This window comes from Salmo trutta, chromosome 3 (genome assembly GCF_901001165.1).
Source record: "Salmo trutta chromosome 3, fSalTru1.1, whole genome shotgun sequence".
Classification (NCBI taxonomy): Eukaryota; Metazoa; Chordata; class Actinopteri; order Salmoniformes; family Salmonidae; genus Salmo; species Salmo trutta.
The window spans coordinates 29,589,016-29,594,790 of record NC_042959.1 but is presented as its reverse complement, the minus strand read 5'-3'; the positions used below and the strand labels follow the sequence as shown (position 1 = coordinate 29,594,790).

The following is a 5,775-nucleotide window of genomic DNA, read 5'->3' as shown; positions in this document are numbered from 1 at the left end:
CCCTCCATTTCTCATGTATGATTTAAGCATTAATACCAAGCTGACACAGAGTGATACTTCATTTTAATATGAATATCAGATCAGTATTGATTTTGTGACATTATGGAATAATATATACTGCTGTATCCTGCTTAATTCAGGTCTCATATTCAACATTTGATATTGGATGACAAAAAGAAAAATTGCAAGTAGTGAAGGTAACACTACGGGCACAATACCTCATACTTAGTTGAGCAAATAAATATGGCTGCGCTAGGTCCAGCTGTTGATGAGGAACGCTGAGCTCGTTTTCAGTATTTGAGGAGACGCCTGTGTTCGGTTCAGGAGAGAGAGAGAGAGAGAGAGAGAGAGAGAGAGAGAGAGAGAGAGAGAGAGAGAGAGAGAGAGAGAGAGAGAATGCATTAATCCTATATCATGGCCCTGATGCTGTTAATAGTATGGACCTGTGGAGCTAATGCAGCTCCTCCATGGGGTCCATTTAATCCCACATTATCATCACCCAGGAAAATGATCATCGTGATCCACCTCTTCGTCATGTCACCGGGCCGGTGCGTCATTGAACTGCGTCAGTGCTGCACTGGTCTCAGAGTGTAGGAGTTAAAGATCTTCAGCACTTAGAGTCATTTGTCTAAAAACTCATTTACTAGTCTGAAACAAAGACACCCCCATCTCTTCCTCCTTACCCCCACGTCTCTCTGAATATGATAAAGTGCTAATTAATAATTCAGCTTAATTAAACACTCATATTTAAGAAATAAGGGGGATGGTGGGTGCCATCCAGCCATCAATTGCTGTAGTCGTTACTATTCATATATCTGTCACTTACATGAAATGAAGTACTTATACATGTACTAAACCCATTAGCAGTGGGCAGAGGCAATGGTAAATACAGGAAGCTGTTCTTCACATATAGTGCAATTATTGTTTTCATGTAGGCCATGAATCACCAGCATCTCTTTCGGTGTGAACTTAAACACGCAGACCTTATTAAATCACTTGGGACGTAAATATTGATAATGTCTCACTCCACCCGTGTTTTTATGAACATTACATAGAATAATTCCTGTGTATCATTATTGATACCTCGCTGCATGTGCTCGCTCGTGAATGGCAGAGTGGATCTAATTTAATTTGATGATAGGTGATCCAATTTCCCGGAGGAGCCCAGGATGTACCCACACAACTCCACCTGGGTCTGGGTACAGGATGCACCTGGTGCACCCTCTGCCCCCCTCTCCTCTCAACGCACTGTGAAAAAAATGTATCTAGTTGATTCAACTGATCATTTATTAGTAACTGTCTCCACAGACTTTTTTGTTTATTCAAATGTACAGTGAAAGTGTCACCTGAATGTTTTGTTGGCCCAAACTTTTCTCCGACTTGAAAAAACCTAGGCAAAAATGTGGTTAGCGACACCGACACACATACACATTTTTGCATTTACATTTTAGTCATTTAGCAGACGCTCTTATCCAGAGCGACTTACAGTACTGAATGCATACATTTCATACATTTAATTTTTTTTCCGTACTGGTCCCCCGTACAGTGCTTATAACATACATGGTTTGGTAGCATAGAGGTTGTGAATGAATCAAGAGGTTGTGAGTTCAAATCCCAGGTGAGGACAAGTTGAATAATAATTACTTTATAAATGAATATGCACAATGTCAATGTGTGTCAAATATGTACATTGAAAACATGTTAAAAGCACTATTTGAATGTGTGGGTGTCCCTAACTTAATTCTGGCCCAAACTAAGTTGGAGCTTAGGTAATACTTCAAGTAAAACTTTGACTGAACAGTTGAGTAAACAAAAAAAAGCAGTCGAATCAGTAAATAAATAACTATTAGTTTAATGAACTATTTTTTACAGTATGGTGCCCCTCTCTTCCCTTTACTTTCTCCTCTCTTCTTCTCCCTGCAAGGAGCAGGGGCTGGAGGAACCCTAGAGGGTCAGAAACACCCACAGTAGGCTATTAACCCTAACCGTAACCTGAGACAAGTAGCTCCCTCTCTCTCTCCCCCCTCCCAGACTTTGTATTGTAGGTTATGTCTGTATCATCTGTAGTATAGTCAGTCTCCTGGCTGTGGCTCTATGGTGCTACAGAGACAGACAGCGGGGGATGACACAGGGACGGGGGCCTAGCGATGTGACGAGCACTTCTATTCTGCAGCCATCGATCTGTGTGCTGGGCCACCTTTAAAAATGCTGTCACACATGTCTTGTTCCATCCAGGTCAACAGCCCTTTGTTGTAACTTACAGCTTTTTCCCGTTTCTTTTTGATCTACTTTTCATCCTGCCTGTCAGCTTGTCATTGTCAGGCGCTCTTACCTATTTCTTATGCCCATCTCTCTTTCCTTTTCTCAATAATATTCTCAGCATGGAAAACAGTTTAGTAATTCATTCCACTGTTCCCTTTCCATATCACACAAGTGTATTTTCTGAGTTCTAAAAGGATGACGGTTGAAGAAGGACGTAAAGGCGTGTGCGAACACACACGCACACACACACACACACACACACGCAGACGCAGACGCACACGCGCACACACACACAGACACACACACACACACACAGACACAGACACAGGCACACGCACAGACACAGACGCAGGCGCAGGCGCAGGCGCAGACACAGACACAGACACACACACACACACACACACACACACACACACACACACACACACACACACACACACACACATACAGATCCATACATTCCAGCCTGACACTAGCAGACAAATCAGAGACTGGCGTTCGGCATTTAGATGGAGACGACTCGATAGTAGACAGGAGGAAGCTCTCTCATCCATTTATATGCAGACGATACAGCCTTATACTCAGCTGGACCCTCCCCGGATTTTGTGTTGAACGCTCTACAACAAAGCTTTCTTAGTGTTGAACAAGCTTTGTCTGCCTTTAACCTTGTTCTAAACACCTCCAAAACAAAGGTCATGTGGTTTGGTAAGAAGAATGTCCCTCACCCCACAGGTGTGATTTCTACCTCTGAGGGTTTGGAGCTTGTGGTGGTTCATTTCTTTACTATCAAATGAGGAGAGACAAACTTATCACACAAGTCAGAATTATACTGAAACTAAATCTTTATTAACTTCTTAATAAGGGAGCAGGTCAATACAACACACACATATAAAGTGAACCGATTGAGTGCTCTACGTTAATAATGATGGTTGGTCAACGAATCATCCTCAGATGATTTGTTGAGAGCCCCGAGACAAAAGTACAAAGGTATTTTATAGCCAAGATACACCCTCTTCAGTGTACATGACAAACAACAGATGTATGGAATGGGTCACACGGTTAAGATTAGTATGAAAGATACTCATAATTCACAGCAGACAGTATCTCATTGTGTAGAGACCAGGGTCTGGCCCTGGGGTCATTTCTCCCTGGCACCCTATAGAACAGAAACATTAACTCATGCTCTGGAATGCGGTATCACCCAAAGACATCGTAAATCTTCCAGAGGCCCATCCTCAGTAGAACACACACAGATGAGCGTTCTAACAACCCCTTATTCTGTTGCATAAAACAACCATTTGATCCAATAGCAGCATTATAACAATCTTGTAATTTCTCCACCATAAGCTTGAGGAAATCACCTCATACAAGTACTTGGGAGTGTGGCTAGACGGTACACTGTCCTTCTCTCAGCACATATCAAAGCTGCAGGCTAAAGTTAAATCTAGACTTGGTTTCCTCTATCGTAATCACTCCTTATTCACCCCAGCAGCCAAACTAACCCTGATTCAGATGACCATCCTACCCATGCTAGATTACGGAGACGTAATTTATAGATCAGCAGGTAAGGGTGCTCTCGAGCGGCTAGATGTTCTTTACCATTCGGCCATCAGATTTGCCTCCAATGCTCCTTATAGGACACATCACCACACTCTATACTCTTCTGTAAACTGGTCATCTCTGTATACCCGTCGCAAGACCCACTGGTTGATGCTTATTTTTAAAACCCTCTTAGGCCTCACTCCCCCCTGTCTGAGCTATCTACTGCAGCCCTCATCCTCTACATACAACACCGGTTCTGCCAGTCACATTCTGTTAAAGTTCCCCAAAGCACACACATCCCTGGATCGCTCGTCTTTTCAGTTCGCTGCAGCTAGCGACTGGAACGAGCTGCAAAAAACACTCAAACTGGACAGTTTTATCTCAATCGCTTCATTCAAAGATTCAATCATGGACCCTCTTACTGACAGTGGTGGCTGCTTGGCGTGATGATTTGTTGTCTCTGTCTTATTGCCCTTTGTGATGTTGTCTGTGCGCAGTAATGTTTGTACCATGTTCTGTGCTGCTACCATGTTGCGTTGCTAGCATGTTGTTGTCATGTTGTGTTGCTACCATGCTGTGTTGTCATGTGTTGCTGCCATGCTATGTTGTTGTCTTAGGTCTCTATGTTGTGTTGTCTCTCCTGTCGTGATGTGTGTTTTGTTCTATATTTATTTATTTATTTATTTGTTTTTAATCCCAGCCCCCGTCCCCGCAGGAGGACTTTTGCCTTTTGGTAGGCCGTCATTGTAAACAAGAATTTGTTCTTAATGTTCTTAACTGACTTGCCTAGTTAAATAAAAGAAATAAAAGAAAAGAGGCTGCTGCCGAGCAGCTTGGCCGTTAGTATTGATCTCTGCAGTAGGGTTGTTGACTTCCTATAGCTCTCTTCAGTCCTCCACACAAAGAGATTTCACTGGTTCCCTTCGCTTACGCTGGCTGGCCCTGTCAGATAGGGAAGAGTGACTGGCTCTCTCACAGGCCTATAAAGGTTAAATAAAAGCTAAGAGGGAGCAAACCAGTCTATAGGCTTATAGAGATGCTCAAGGTCTAAACAGTATCTTTATACAGAGCAGGGGAGTGACTGTGTTTGATCTGTTGATTTGAGGGACAGAAAGAGAGAGTTGGAGAGAGAGGTGGAGAGAGAGTGGGAGAGATGGAGAGAGAGGTGTAGAGAGAGTGGGAGAGATGGAGAGAGAGTGGGAGAGATGGAAAGAGTGAGCGTAAGAACTCTTAATAGAACAGATAACCCCACATAGAGAGGCAGTAAAGTGATGGTTCTGTCTAATGCTTGGAAATCACATGATTACACAACAGAAATTCATCACAGACAGAACAACACAAATACGCAAAAAAACAGTACAAAACTAATAGTATTACCTTACTTTGAGTAAAGTTTCCAACTTACTATACTATACAGTTTCAAACTAGTAGAGAGAGTTCTGTAGACACAATCTTCCTTGTAACTGATTCTCCTCTCTAAGTATCTGTCTCAAGGGTAAATGCTCACGGCTCACAGTAGCTTTGAGACGCGACCTCTGGCTAAATGAGATAACTTAGAAGTACAGTACTGGAGATGGAGAGAGAGCAAGAGAGAGAGAGAGAGAGAGAGAGAGAGAGAGAGAGAGAGAGAAATTAAGCAGGGAGGAAGAAAGAGAAAGGGAGGAGTGAGGGAAAGAGAGAAGAAGTCAGAGCCCTGGCCAACAGATAAAGATCACAAAATGAGGGAACAGACTAGGTCTGGGTAGAGGCAAAGGGAAGCAGAATACCTTGAGAATTAACAGAGAAAAATATCAGAAATATTAAAAATATGTGCTGTCTTCCCCAAGTGGACACCCTGGTCAAGAAAAACTGCTCTATCAGACATATTAAAAACACACACAGAGATAGACGACACCTCCATGTTTCATACAGTTACCACAGTCATACCGTGTCAGATGCAATGTCAATGTCTCTTTTAGATATACAGTATAT

General features: G+C 42.7%; 1 pseudogene; it reads left to right on the top strand.

The window, feature by feature from the left end:
- LOC115165243 (RNA-binding protein 25-like) overlaps positions 1-405 on the top strand; it is a 4,328-nt pseudogene extending 3,923 nt beyond the window's left edge.
- The last annotated feature ends 5,370 nt before the right edge of the window (positions 406-5,775 follow it).